General features: G+C 40.1%; 2 protein-coding genes across 2 annotated transcripts in view; one reads left to right on the top strand and one right to left on the bottom strand.

The window, feature by feature from the left end:
- Positions 1-11,208, bottom strand: part of LOC138740517 (ecto-NOX disulfide-thiol exchanger 2-like) — a 107,080-nt gene extending 95,872 nt beyond the window's left edge. Inside the window, exon 1 of the mRNA XM_069893287.1 lies at positions 11,127-11,208. The gene's annotated coding sequence lies outside the window, so the exon portion shown is untranslated. The remainder of the gene's footprint in view (positions 1-11,126) is intronic.
- Positions 11,209-11,234: 26 nt separating this feature from the next.
- LOC138740516 (ATP-binding cassette sub-family C member 5-like) overlaps positions 11,235-16,006 on the top strand; it is a 110,713-nt gene continuing 105,941 nt past the window's right edge. Inside the window, exon 1 of the mRNA XM_069893276.1 lies at positions 11,235-11,400. The gene's annotated coding sequence lies outside the window, so the exon portion shown is untranslated. The remainder of the gene's footprint in view (positions 11,401-16,006) is intronic.

Here is a 16,006-nt window from a genome sequence, read left to right as displayed (position 1 = left end):
ACATAACTGGGAAGCTGCAGCAAATAACTTTCATTGCATTTGTACAGTTCACTTATGAGTATGTCAAAAATTCTCCTACCCAAAAAATTACAAGGTAAAATCTAGAGTAGCACAAACTTTAGACTCCAACAGAATTCTAATGAAAAATAAATACAGAGTATACAGTATTTGTATAATTATTTGATGTGTATTAAAATTATGGCTTTACTTAAAGAAGACATAATAATATTATTTTGTTTGTCATCCAAATATTTTAACATGTTATCACCACAGTTTGGCTACCTTGCATGTAGTAATTAGAATTGTGGCTTTGAATTTTCACCAGAAGGGAGTACAAAAGAGGTATAGTATGGGAAGAGTAATTAGATCATAAGGGGGTTGACGATTTCAATAAGAGCACGCCTCTAATTGATAAATCACTTTCCGATAGATCACTGCTATTTATTCCAAATCATAACAAGTAGCAATACAAAACAGCTCCTCTAATGCAAAGCATAAACCAAATAAACGTTGTTTTATTTGGTCACTGTGTAACCTGAAGGTCGACAATATAAATTCTGCATCTCTAATCACTGCAAATAGGATTAAAAAGGCAATATTTTATCTTTTGATAAGAGCATACAACAGCATTTAAACATTAATTGCAACTACTTTGCATTTTTGCACATTTATAGTCAATAAAGGCATTAAACAGATTTACAATTTTTTTAATATATTAATTTTTAGGGACAAGGGCATTCCAGGCAAGGTTAATATTTAATTCCCATTGCTAATTGTTTTTGAGAAACATTGCAAATCATTTGGCAATATTTTACTTCAATCAAGTTCATCTCAGCAAACAGATTGAAACCACACATTTAAAATCAATATTAAACATGATCTTAGAGAATGAGCATTTTCTTAACTTTGGAAAGATAAATATTCCAAAAGGTTCAAGATAAAAAGGAAAACTTGACAATGAAATAGCATACAATTTGGTAATAGTATTGAACCTATACCTCAATGAACTCTTGCGACTATTTGCATTCCTTGGGTACTACTTGACTTTATTTTCCACATGATTGCAAAACATCCTTTTGGCAGTTTCATCCTTCTTGCCTGATTAAAAGTGAATGATTCCACACGTTGCCTCCATCTCCATGTACAAGGTTCAGCATCAATATTTATCAGAATGAATACAACTACTTCCTCATAAATCTATAGTAACTTTAATATTGCTCCAACAATAACCACACTCATTTGGCTCACAAACTGAGAAAGGTGCTGAATTCTCCATTATTGGGACTTGGGAATAATTTTTTCCCTCCAAACTGTAAGTCTATTGTAATTCTAAATTTAGAAATTTGTATCATTACTAATAAATTGTTAACTGGATTTGACAAAATAAAAAGTCCTGCTGTAAATGCATCAACAACTATATCATAGACCCCAAATTCTTGGCCACATGGTTTCCAACTCCATTTCCAGGCCTCCCAGTAGATCCACTCCATCCCAACCATGAATCACATTTATATTCAGTTTCTGCAATTGTGACGACACCATTAAAAATTGTTATGAAAAAACTTGAAAATTAGATATGCATACATTAATTTTAAATCCTCTAATTATTTAAATACACTTGCCAACATACATGGCGTATTACAATATTTATGACCAATTGTTGCCCCATTCAGTCAGCAAATTGAAATAATCAAGCTTCAAAGTCCTTGGTGTCCACATTTCCAATGATCTCACCTGGTCCCTTAACTTTTCCATCCTGATCAAAAAGGTGCAACAGCACCTTCATTTCCTGCAGAGGATGAAGTAAGTACACCTTTGTCCCAAGATATTGATGGATTTTTACAGCTGTACCATTGAGAACATAAGGCATCTAAGTGTGTATGACAAATATCTTGTATTAGACCGTAAAGCACTTCAGCGGGTGGTGAAAACTGCCCAACGGATTATTGGTATCCAATTGCCCACCATTGAGAACATCTATCAGGAACGCAGTCTGGGTAAGGCAGAAAGCATTATCAAAGATGCATCTCTCCATAACTATCGACTTTTTATTCTTCTTCCATCTGGTAGGCACTACAGGAACCTTCGTTCTCAAACCAGCAGGCTTATAACCCCCTGAGGCTATGACCCTGCTGAACCTAAATCACAGCGTTGAGTTGTACTTTTATAATTGTTTGCTTGCTGAATCTGTTTATTTTTATTTGCATGTAGTTGTTTGTATATAGCAATATTTTTAACTTCTAGTTGGATGCTAATTGTATTTCAATTGCTTTGTATTTTTCTTGGTACAATGACAATAAAGTTTGATCAAATCTAATCTAATTTATCTCAGAGTAAATACTTGTGCAATCCTAGTGAGGAAATCATCTTACCCCAAGAACGAGGATGCAAATGCACTCAAATGTCAGGAAATATGAATAAAGACTATCCATAATCACAGCAAACAAAGAGGAGACAAAAATAAAAGTAAAACCAAAATTCATCACAATCGATACCCATGATCGAGTAGAAACCATACTAACATTTTCATACTGACATTGAACAAAGTAAACCCTAGTCAGGTATACAAGCATCAAGGAGGATAAAACTTCTTAACTGATTAAGAGTTTATCAGTAGAATAATTGGTCTTCATCAAAAGAATTATTTTCCAATGCTTTTATCCAAATCAAAATACAACAGAAATTAATTCCCAGTTGCAACTGCATCATGAAGTCCAAAAGCTTTGAAGGTTAAGCCCTTGTTTATGTGGATCATCTGGAGCCAATATTCCCAATTTCTCTTTTTCCTCTGAATTTTATTTTCACTTGATTATCCAATTGGATATTATATTTTAAAAATAATCCTGTTAATTATATTTTAGTTATTTTTCTCATAAACAGATGGATTCAAATTAATTGCAAAACATTTTAATTCTCCAATTTTATTCAGCAACTGTGGTACATCTCATTCCATTAGATTTGATGACTAGGTAACAGGTTTTTCATATACACTGTACATACGTACAGGAATTCTTATTTGCTGCAGCTAAACAGGTACTTGGTAAAAATAAACTACAAAAACTAAAAAAAAACTGCAATAGTATACTTACCAGTAACTAAAGAGACAATACAAAAATAGATGATAGCTGTTCAGTTAGCCATGTGCAAAACCGTGACTGCAATTGTGCAGACAACTCTTTTGTGATCTCAAAGCAGTTCCTGATTACCCTACTGTAGTAAGAGGTGGCTCAAGGGCCTGATTGCTGTTAGAAAGTGTTCTTGAACCACGAGGTGCTGGTGTTCAGGGAGCGAGAAGAGATTGGCACCTCCATAAGGCAGCATCTCACAGATGGGAGATCAAAGCGTGTGATGGACCTGGATGAGTTTGCTACCTTCTGTGAAACAAAGTCTGCCGATGCTGTGATTGTGTTTGCTGATATTTAGGAATACTTGGAGAAACTCAGTAGGTCCCTCAGCATCCTTCTGAATTTTTCCAGCAATTTTGTGTATTTACCTCCTTCTGCAGCCTTCTGTGTTCCTGTGAAGTCAAAATTCCAAACCAGGCTGTGACAAAATCAGGGAGTATACTTTCTACAGTGCAGCTGTAGAAGTTTGATAGAACATTTGATGCAAGTATGCATTATTTTGCTGTGATACCAGCTATTAATGACCCAGATGAAAAGCATACAAAACATACAGCATTGCTGATGACAATTTGGGAAAATGAGCTACAATAAGGACAGTGCAAATACAAGATGTGGAAGTGAACAAAAGGTGCAGATGTCACGTGGTTTGCAAATTCTGAAGTTGTGCAATTTGGTCAGAATAACAGAATAGAATTTTTTTTTTAAAAACAGCAAAAGATCTGGAGTACAAAATTTGTTATACTATCTGTTTCTTTCAGGTGTATCAATTATAATTTTATTAACTTTATCAAAAAAAACTTACAAGATTTAAAACCCTTCAAATCTCCCCTTTACCTTCTCGGCTTCAGGGAAAAAAAAAATCAATCTTTTTTTCTAATCCATCTGTGTCATTAGTGTATAAAAAGTGAAACGTCAAGAAACAGCATAAAAATCTTATGAACAGATTACTGACACAAATTGTACCAGCAGTTTTGTTAGATAAACATCTCTGAACAAGGAGCACAAGTCTTGTCTTTGTGACAAATAGCTTTCTGCAGCAAGTCATGCTACCATAATCTCAAACAAAAAGATAACTTTGAAGTGTTGCATTTAACTCTTCAAAGCTCTATTCATCAGTGTTTTGAAACATACCTATATATTGAAGTGAACTGCATAATCTGTCACTTCTCTTGCTCCTTTCAATTTAATGAAATGCCTATGAAGCAAAATAGATTATAACACCAAAAACTGAATTCTGCGTTTCCACTAATGCACCAGTATAACCCTTTGATTGATTGAAAAAAAGTACATTTGATGATGGATACAATCAGACATGTCATGAAGCTCGTGTTCTCACAGTAAGTGTCAGAAGCAATAGGCAACTCAAGACACTGAAGTGATACCACCAATACAGCACTGAAATTGCAGTAACATCTGTATTCAGTCAATTGAATCAAGCAGTCCACATCACTTACATACTGAACAAGACTCCTGGAATTTTAAACTTCAGTAACCAGCATTATCTGGTGAACAGAAATTGTGATTCAAAGATGTTCGCAAAGCCTTCTTAAAGAAATAAAATATTCCCACCAACTTTTGGGAGCCTTTACAACTTCTAGAAGTGGAAACGAAGTATTTGGAATCGCAATACTAAACATGTGAGTGAATAAGCATTAAGAACCACTGCCCTACAGAGCACAAAACTCTAGAGTAACATTGTCTGAGGAATCAGCCTGATGATGCACTTCCTCTGTCCCTCGGCGTTTGGGGGAGGAAGCCGTGCGACTGGAAGGGGGTGGGGGTGGATATGGCAGCATAATTCGGATGGGCTTTCCGAAATCCGGAAAAATCCAAAATTCGGAACACACTGACCCCCAAGGGTTCCGGATAAAGGATTGTGTACCTGTATAAACTTCTTGACTTGCCTCAAGGCCAATTTTGACTGTCTAACTAGGGCTTAAAAAAAGGGATTATGGCATAAAACAACTGTTACGAAGTCCAGAGGACCCCCAAAACCAGCAGCAATAGATATGCACCACAACACAGGGTTATTAAACAAAAGCAGTTTTTAACTGTATTTGAACAAGAAAACAGAATTAAACTTTAACTTATTACTATCAACTTACTTAACCTACCTAACCTACTTAATCCCCCCTCTGATACTAAGCGCAGATGTGTGTAACGTATATTTAAGATTAGAAAAGTTATTTGGATCTCAGTCCAATCTCACTGGTTGCAGGTAATTCTTGTACTGTGCACAGAAATTAGTATTAACAAAGTTCACCAGCCTTTGGTGTTTTACAGGCAAATGATTACCACTCAGGAGGGTTCTTGCTGGTTTTCAGAGAGATTCCTTTTCCAGGACATCCGCAACTGATTCTTCTCAATCAATCTTGCTGACGAAACTTGCCCCCTTCAGGGTTCTCCAGATGATCCTCTTTCTTTCAGGTCACCTTTCAGATAGCCAACTTTCTCCTTTGACCAGACAGTCTTTCAAAAGTTTGCCAGCTTTGTCCTTCTGGAACTGATTTCTGTGACTCCTTCTCTCTGTTTCACACCCTCCCTCTCGGAGAGCAAAACTGTTCTGGCCTGCCTGCAAAGATAACATGCTCTCCTAGGCAAGCTGCTGAATGCTGCTGCTTTGTTGCTCCTCTGCAAAAAGCATTCTGCAGAAGTCCTGCAAATATTCTGTGTTATAAAATGTTTGTGTGCAACCTGCTCTAGCAATTCCTCCCAAGCCACCTCTCAATACTCTGTCACACAACCATGTGATTTGCAGTGCAGTTGGTGGATGGCTTTTATCCAGATAAAGAGTTCCAATTTAGGATCACAATTTCACTCATCTGGAGAACTCCACACCATCCTTTCCCATTGCTTCTGGTTAAATAAAACATGGTCAACAATGAGTTGATCATGTTTAAAATTGATTTTAAACATGGAGTAGTAAATACTTCTTTTAAGCCAGGTTTTTAAAAAAACATGCATAATTAACAGATTAAAATGTTATTTTGAAATTTTGAATGTCAATAGGAATTAAAGGACAGCTCCAGCATTTAAACCATTTGTGCAATACACATCTTGAAAGTGTTACCCCTTGTATGACCAATAAGTGATTATTAATTGTAAATTGTGCCATAATTTATTCCTTTATTCAAATTCTAAATTTTATAAATGCAGGTTACAATTCCTTTCCAGGTTTTGATATAACAGTTTATAATTTTAATATACAGGAATTCTCCAACTTACGACCGTAATTGGGATTAAAGGATCCGTCTTTTCTCAAAATGGACGCAAATCGAATTTTACACGTGTGGGAGTACTGAAGTCTTAAAGCAAACGTTTTAATCAAATCTTTCTGCATCGCAGATTTGACTATAACAACTTAAAGCTTCCTGAATTTGTCGATCAACCTTGGCGAATCTTTTCACGTTCTGGTCTATGCTTACCTTGTTAGTGTGCGTCTTGGGGTCTGTAGGCTGGGCAAGGCCATTTTGATTCCCATGCACACGCGCAGTGGGTTGGTGTACTGGAGTTCAGTTGGCACATGCGCAAAAGTTAAGCACCCTAACGATGTTGAATATGCGCCCTTAACTCTTGTGCATGCGCCAAATGAACTCCGCTACGCAAACCTACCATGCATGCACTCAGGAATCAAGATGGCCATGCCCAGCCGAAAAACCCTGGGTCACCAACTAACATGGTAAGTACGCACTTATTTGCTCTTACATGCCCTATTGTCCCTGTTAGTTTGTCAAATACAACAATATCCATGTAAATTTTATATTTTTTCTTTATATTTTTAAAAATTTTGGGTCACATGCAATGGACACAAGTCACATCAGTTGTGTCGGAGAGTACCTCTCGCAATAACCAAATATTGTTAAATTTTATTAGTTTTGCGTTACCAACAGTGGTACAATAATTTGATGTGTTAGCAACAATGCTTGGCTGTGTTCATTCTACATTATTATTGTTTAACTTGTTTTAGTATCTCTCTAGGCCAGTCATTCCCAAAGTGAGTGGTGGAAAGATCCAAGGGGGTGATGAGAAAAAAGGGAGTATGCCATATCGTAGCCCTTGGCTGCCAGTGCCTTCTGAGAGGCGGCCGCCAACAGGACGTGCTTGGTCACCATGAGGCCCTCCACTCCCTTGCGGCTCTGCTGCCACTTACTCTTGCTCCTGGTTGCCTTGTCTGCTCCACTGCCCCCTCTGCCGGGATTGCCAACTCCTTCTGAAGTTTTTAGCCACGTGAGCCCCTCACTCTTTCTGTCTCCTCCTCGCTTGCTGTTCCCACCGATGCAGCTGTAAGTAGTGGGAACTGGAGGAGCAAACAAGCCCCTTTATACCCAAAGTAGACAGAAAGGAGAAACCCTTTTACTACCCCATCCTCTCACCTTGGCCACCCAACTCATTTTGTGTTTCTCACTTCTGCAAAATCCCTTTAACACCAGCAAATTCGCCCTCCCTGACCCACCACACCCATTGCCTGCCAACCTGTTGACTGCAGAGCACTGCAATCCCCCGGCATCTCCACCCACATTTGCCCAAACTTGCCCCAATCTCCATCCAATTTCAAAAACTTCAGCAGAAATTGGGAACTGTACTTGACACTTGAGAAATACGTATGCTTGTTTATATGTTGTTTTAAATTTGCAGTGGACCTAATACCAAGAGGTGTATGTTCATTGTATAAGTACAAGTAGGGTGGTGGGGGGGGGGGGGGGGCAGGAGAAACACTAGGGATGTGGCCTGGAAGCCAAGGGGGCTGCAGTCCAAAAAAAGTTTGGGAACCACTTCTCTAGACTCTGAGCGAGAAGGCCATGGCTGTCTGTAATATTTTAATTATGTTGAATAAAAGTGCACCTTTACAAACAATACGAGCAGAAAAAGAAAATGTGGGGAAGGTGATAAACACAATAAATATAAATGGATCACATTAGAAAAGACACTTGGAATTATTAAGCAACATGAAGATGGCACATCATTTGCTAAAATAGCACGAGATAAAGGAAAGAATGGTCTGTTTAAACTCTAATCAAAAATAAAGATAAAATTAATGAACATAGAATGGCAAAAGCATCTTACAAGACTAAAATGATTATTAGATATAGAAGTTCTGCAATGGAAAATATGGAACCCCTTTTAATGATCTGGATTTAAGATTGCAACCAGAAAAGAATTCCATCAAGTCAAATGACAATTCAAGCTAAAGCCTCTATTGGACATTAAAAGAAAACCAAGAAAACATAAATGAAGGGGAAACTTATTCACCAAGTCGTGGTTGGTTTAACAACTTCAAAAATGCATGAGGCTCCATATTGTTCAAATTACTGGTGAATCTGCAAGTGCTGTTAGTGACGCAGCTCCGCCTGAACTGAAAGAAGTGATTGACCAAGGAGGCTTCAAAGATGAGCAAATAAAGAGATGCCAATAAAGACCTTAGTCATTTTTCAGTTTTATCTATCCCTTTTAAATATTTTATGCATAATATTTATAGGATTAAAGAAAAAATAATTATAGGATTGGAATGTATTTCTTAAAGTACACTGAAATAATGCTTTGAACAATGTGTTTTCCATAACACTGAACTTTTTGGAATGTATTAACTGTGTTAAACAAGGTTTGCCTACATTTCATTCTTTTCAATGTGATTGGTGCTCAGCCACATCACCTCCACTGGACAAGGAGCACTGACAAAAGAGTGACAACAAATGACATCGGAAAAGAAGTTTTCGCCACTGAACTTTGTCTGGAGAGCTTTTTCCCCGCCCAAGGACATCTCAGAACACCAGGATCACCACGTGCATTTCGGTAACATGCACTAATTAAGTTAGTCTTTTTTAAAATAGCATGGTGGGTTCTTAATTTTAAAATATATAAAAGGATGACAACAAACTTGACCACCATCAAGAAAAGGCAACAAAAATACAGTATTGTAAAATCTGGGAGAGAGCCAACAAAGAAATAAAAATGTTTTAAATGCCTGGAGTTTAGATTTTTGGTTCGATTGAGATGAAGTAGAATGTTTCTTTTTAATGCAAAACATAGTTTAAGATTTATAAATTAAATTCATCACACCATGCTAAGTTCAATGTTTTTGGCAGTCTCTGGTACATTAAAGTATCAATATCGTAATGGGTCTCCCCCCCCCCAACTGCACTGGGTCTCCCCCCCCCAACTGCACTGGGTCTCCCCCCCCCAACTGCACTGGGTCTCCCCCCCCCAACTGCACTGGGTCTCCCCCCCCCAACTGCACTGGGTCTCCCCCCCCCAACTGCACTGGGTCTCCCCCCCCCAACTGCACTGGGTCTCCCCCCCCCCAACTGCACTGGGTCTCCCCCCCCCCAACTGCACTGGGTCTCCCCCCCCCCAACTGCACTGGGTCTCCCCCCCCCCAACTGCACTGGGTCTCCCCCCCCCCAACTGCACTGGGTCTCCCCCCCCCCAACTGCACTGGGTCTCCCTCCCCCCAACTGCACTGGGTCTCCCTCCCCCCAACTGCACTGGGTCTCCCTCCCCCCAACTGCACTGGGTCTCCCTCCCCCCAACTGCACTGGGTCTCCCTCCCCCCAACTGCACTGGGTCTCCCTCCCCCCAACTGCACTGGGTCTCCCTCCCCCCAACTGCACTGGGTCTCCCTCCCCCCAACTGCACTGGGTCTCCCTCCCCCCAACTGCACTGGGTCTCCCTCCCCCCAACTGCACTGGGTCTCCCTCCCCCCAACTGCACTGGGTCTCCCTCCCCCCAACTGCACTGGGTCTCCCTCCCCCCAACTGCACTGGGTCTCCCTCCCCCCAACTGCACTGGGTCTCCCTCCCCCCAACTGCACTGGGTCTCCCTCCCCCCAACTGCACTGGGTCTCCCTCCCCCCAACTGCACTGGGTCTCCCTCCCCCCAACTGCACTGGGTCTCCCTCCCCCCAACTGCACTGGGTCTCCCTCCCCCCAACTGCACTGGGTCTCCCTCCCCCCAACTGCACTGGGTCTCCCTCCCCCCAACTGCACTGGGTCTCCCTCCCCCCAACTGCACTGGGTCTCCCTCCCCCCAACTGCACTGGGTCTCCCTCCCCCCAACTGCACTGGGTCTCCCTCCCCCCAACTGCACTGGGTCTCCCCCCCCCAACTGCACTGGGTCTCCCCCCCCCAACTGCACTGGGTCTCTCCCCCCCCCAACTGCACTGGGTCTCTCCCCCCCCCAACTGCACTGGGTCTCCCCCCCAACTGCACTGGGTCTCCCCCCCAACTGCACTGGGTCTCACCAATTTGTCTGCTTAGGACAATCAAGGATACGGGGTCATAAGGCAAAGGTAGATTTATAATCTTGCATTCCAAGTCAGGTTTGGAGTTGACCAAAGCTCGAAGGTTCCAACTGCTCATGAGGCATACAGAAAATACGCTATTTTTTTTTTTAAATTCAAACGTTGAGAACCCCCGACTGGTGTTCGGAAGGGATTATTGCTGAAACGCCCCAGTGGATGAAGTAATTGGGCCGTTCGTGCCCCACAGCAAGTTGTAATTGCCACGAAGGAACATCGGTGTCGAGCTGTCACCGATCGGACATCTCCTGCTCCCTCCTCTTGACGTGGTTCTGTGTCCGGAGGTTTTGAAACGGCTCTTGTCATCTCCTTCGAGTGGCAACGTTACAAGGAGGGACACAAAGGCGAGAGCCACGTCCCTCACTTGTGGCTTTTCGGAGAGACGGTGGAACTGAAACGAGTGCTCACAGCTTTGCTTTATCTAAGTTTGAACTGAGGCGATGAGGTGAACCCAAACAGAGGTCGGGGGGGGGGGGGATGTAAAATGTGCCCAAGGCAGCGGACCAACCGAGGGAGACGCTGCGACCCCGCCAGGAGGTGTTGGGCACCCAGCAACATCAAAACAAACCCGGCGGTGACTTTCCCAGTTCAGTGAGACAAAAGGCGGGGAGGGAGACCATCATTCCGCCCGCGACGTGACGGCAGCCAAAGTTGCAGAGTCGCCGCGACCGCCGGGGAAATGCTATGGGGGGGAAACACGCACTCACCCTCCGCCGAGCAGCCACTGCCCACCTCACCGACGGTTCCGCGTTTCCATTGCCAGCGCGGGATAGGTCGCTTGCGCTCACGTGACGGGACGGCCGGCGCATGCGCACCAGCCTTGGGCTGGTCGGGTTGTCGTGGAGACCGTGGCGCGGCGGAACGGACGCCTTTTTCGGCCAACGCAGTGGCTTGGTTCGTCTTCAGTTGATCTCCTTGGCACCTCGTTTGTGCATAGGAACTATGTTATTCCGATAAGGGGAGACAGCGTGCCGCCTTCAGGCAAGCATCAAGGGAGAAAGAAATTCACTTGGCGACCGGAAGCTCGTTTCGACCCACCTACCCCCTCACCCAAATTGCATTGAGTCTCCCCTCAACTGCTTTGGGTCTCACCTCAACTGCATTGGGTCTCACCCCAACTGCATTGGGTCTCACCTCAACTGCATTGGGTCTCACCCCAACTGCACTGGGTCTCACCTCAACTTTGGGTCTTCCCTCAACTGCATTGGGTCTCACCCCAACTGCATTGGGTCTCCCCTCAACTTCATTGGGTCTCACCCCAACTGCATTGGGTCTCCCCTCAACTTCATTGGGTCTCACCCCAACTGCATTGGGTCTCACCCCAACTGCATTGGGTCTCACCCCAACTGCACTGGGTCTCACCCCAACTTCATTGGGTCTCTCCTCAACCGCATTGGGTCTCCCCTCAACTGCATTGGGTCTCCCCTCAACTGCATTGGGTCTCCCCTCAACTGCATTGAGTCTCCCCTCAACTGCATTAGGTCTCACCTCAACTGCTTTGGGTCTCACCCCAACTGCATTGGGTCTCCCCTTAATTGCATTGGGTCTCCCCTCAATTGCATTGGGTCTCCCCTCAACTGCATTGGGTCTCACCTATGCAGAGGAGGCCCCACTCGTCAAATCTTCTCCTTGCCCATTTTCATATTTTGATGATTTTTCAAATTGTCATAAGCTTGCACCGAGTAATGATCAACAGAGTAAATAGTGGACTTCTTCAGAGAGTACGGGCCAATTGGATAATCTTGCTCCTATTTTATCAGAGGTGATCTGATCGTAATAACTGGAATCAAACCAAATTTCATAGCAATTTGATATGAGATCAATTATTTTCTTTTTTAAGCAGAAAACCTTCCATAATTTTTAAAAATGATTCAATTGTTTTTTAATGTCATTTTTGGAATGTAAATACCACCTGCATTTTGGTGTATCCTTCGTTACCATTGTATTTTTGAACTACAATGTTCCATGTGGAGCCTGAGTAGATTTGATAAAATGAAGTAACATACTTTCCCACTTAAGAGAGTGAGATGAGACATGTCACATTTAGTCCAGACGAGGTGAAGAGGGCAAATTTCATTTTAGAATAACATTTTTTTCTGGGATTAAAATAATAATTTCAGGATTGTGTTACGTCATACAACAGCAATAGGAATTCACCAAGACAATGGTATCTTAAAATAATCATTTTTATTAATAACTATTAATTATATAACATCTTACTTAAATCTAAATTTAATTCCAACTCTATGCGAATGTGTGTGTGTGTGTGTGGATAACCTAAACCATTCCAGCCTCGTCACAATATTGGAAAGTTCAGCCTTAGAAATCCTGTGTTGAAACCCAGAACCTTTAAAGTGATGTTCAGAAGTAATTATGAAGTAGGTGAGACACCGAGTCATCGGACTTCTCAAAACTCACAAATTCTTGTCAAGTTGCTTTCAGAGAAATGTTTCTTCATACGAATGATTTGTCACAACTCCCCTCTTCCTTGCGGAGGGGTCATGAAACTTGTGACTTCCATGATGCGATGCTTCCACAAACCCAGGCAAGGGTTAAACAAAATGACTATGAGAATGGTCACAATCCAAATACAGTACTGATTCTGTTTCCTTTTCCTAGATATGTGTCAATCAAAAATGACCATTACAATGGCCCTGGTAGATCACTGCTCTCCTTTGACAAGGAGAAATAGCAGAAGTGACCATCTCACCTGAAGTCACTTCAATTCTGTATTTCCAGGTGACTTTCTGAAAACTAGATGCTGTTTTTGACTTGCTTGATCAATACTGGTTTTCCATTTCAGTTTCCCAAAAGTCTGAGTCATAAGCAGATGGCTTTCCCTTTGAATAGATGTCTTCTTGAGTGAACATCCATTGTTATAGTCTTTCAATTCAGAACAATAACACTGTTTTTCAGTTTTGAATTAGGTGCCCGGCTGTCTGTTAAAAATGTTTTTACCTGTTTTAACCCCCAAAGTAATTTTACAAAAAAAAACACCATCCAATAAGATCGTGCCTGATATTGTACCTCAAGCTCACTTTCGTACTTGATATCCTTTGATTTCCTTCATGTTGAAAAGTATATTTATATTTCACATATTCATGCACTGAGCATCGTCAACATTTATAGTAACAATTTCTCCTATTTTCTGTCTTACATAGCCTATCCCTTATTCTGAGATAATGTTCCTTTGATCAGGATTCTTAAGCTAGAGAAAACATCCTCATGGTATCTAGCTTAACCATTATTCAAGACGTTGATCTCAACTCTCAATATCTTAAACTCCACTTGATATAAATCTACTTCATCTGTGAATCTACTCAGGAATCAATCAACTGAATGAATTCTGTATTAGTTCCAATGCAAATAAATTCTTTAAGTATAGAAATTGGAACTAGTTACCCTAGGATTAAAAATGATGATGCCACATTTAATCATTGGAGTCTTTCAATAGTTTAGACTGTAACTTTTGGTATTTGCTCAAAACAGAAGTATGTGCAAAAACTTTTGGCAATTAATATTCTTAACAGCCTAAAAGCATCTTTGTCATGGTTGTTGCATTTTGAATCTGTAGTAATTTATTGATTTAGGCTCATATCTTCAGTAATGATCCTGGAATATGATGTTGATATCAGTTTGCAACATTCTTTGTTAATGCTTATGTTGTACAAATAACAATTATTTTGATAAATTTGTGATGCAAGGCATTCAATGCTACAAATTGCATAATCAATTACATGGGGACATATTGAAGTGACAGGCATTAAAAGGGAGGCAAGGCTGAGACAATCAACTTAATTTTCCAAGTTAGACAAATGTGTTATATCATAAACAACAATTTAAAAACTAAATGCACATACACCATTATTTAACTGCATTATCAATTAATAGGAATGTCTTGAGTAACTTTTAAATTCATATGTAGAAATTTCTAGCTTATATCTTGAAAGATGAGAATTTGGTATGTTTTTTGCTCAAAAGATGTACTTGATAGAAATTGATTGATATCACATTTATTAGGGATTGACAGTACTGAGTGTTTCTCCCTATTTTCAGATGAAAATTTTCTAATTATTATGTGGCACAATAATCAAATCTAAAAAGTAATCTCACAAACTAAAATACAATTGATTACAAGTGGATTTTCCAATTACATGAATATTTCCTACTATGTGAGCAATAATTTGTGGCTCAAATAGTGATTACTGGTAACATTTAAGACTGAGACTCAGTGCTGGAAATATTTTACAGGTGGGACAGCAAATGTGGAGAGAAAATTCTTTTCCATTTCGATGGTTTTTCATTAAAGCATGAACATGGTAGAAAACAAATAAAAATTGCTGCTTAAACAATACATGCAATTTGGGCATGTGAGAAAGTGAAAAAATTTTGGGAAGATCTAAACCAGATATTAAATAAAATCACAAAAAGCAATATACCAAAAAAACCAAAGATCTTCCTTCTAAGTAATATAAGAAATAAAGAATTTGGACTCGATTTGGATGGAGCACAAAAAAGATTTATTACGATAGCCCTAGCTGTAGCAAAAAAATGTATTATGTCAACCAGGAAATTAGAAGACAACTTGAGAATACAACAATGGTACATAGAAATAAATAAATGTATTCCATTGGAAGAAATAACATCACAATGTTCGAACAAATATGGGAACCATACATGAAACACAATAGAGAAATCCTACCACGGACCTCCACCACCTAAAATGACAGAAGGAGAAGACAACGAAATGAACTGACCCAGTATGTAAAAGTAAAAGACACAAATTTCTTGTTTATTTTTATTAAGTGACGACATTGTTTAAAGGGTTTAATGTATCATATTGATTGAACATTGAATAAATGGGGAAGGGAGGGGGAAAAAAGGGGAGAAAATGACTATATATTCAAGAGAAAAATGTCTATGTATTTTGATCAGTATGGTTCATAGTGTGAAAAATTAAAAAAATTTTTAAAAATTATTGTCTGGAAAACTGTAAATGTGGTTGTTCAGAAGATGAGGTATTGCTTCTCCAGTTTACTAAGGCTTTGCTGGAATTGAGTCAGAGGTCCAGAACTGTAGCAATGAGAATTCCTCAAAATGTCTCGCCTGTTAGTGCAGAGCAGGAAAAAAAACACTTTATTTTATTAGGTTTGTTAACCATGTACTATACTTATAAAACCAGGACCATAATTTAAAACTACTCACTGCAAATGGTGAAAATGCACTATAGAAGAGACAGAAGTGTGTGTGTGTGTGTGTGTGTGTGTATATATATATATATATATATTTATATATATAATATATTTACATTCATATTAGCAGGATATCTGGCATTGCCCAGGAAATAAAACATTTAGTTGTTCACTGCATGCCTGCCTCTTTTTTTTAAACTTTATTTATTCATTCAAAAAACAAGTAGTACATAACATATACAATAATTAACCATAAACATGAACGTTATTTTTTATATATAGAAAAAAAAAGAAAAGAAAAGAACCCCCCCCCCCCCCCACCTTCAGCCAACTCTCCTAAGGAGAGCCAGTAAGAAAGAAAAAATAAAAAATATTAAGGAAAAATTAAACATACA

Source organism: Narcine bancroftii, chromosome 8, assembly GCF_036971445.1.
Source record: "Narcine bancroftii isolate sNarBan1 chromosome 8, sNarBan1.hap1, whole genome shotgun sequence".
Lineage (NCBI taxonomy): Eukaryota > Metazoa > Chordata > Chondrichthyes > Torpediniformes > Narcinidae > Narcine > Narcine bancroftii.
This window is presented reverse-complemented; position numbering and strand designations above follow the sequence as displayed.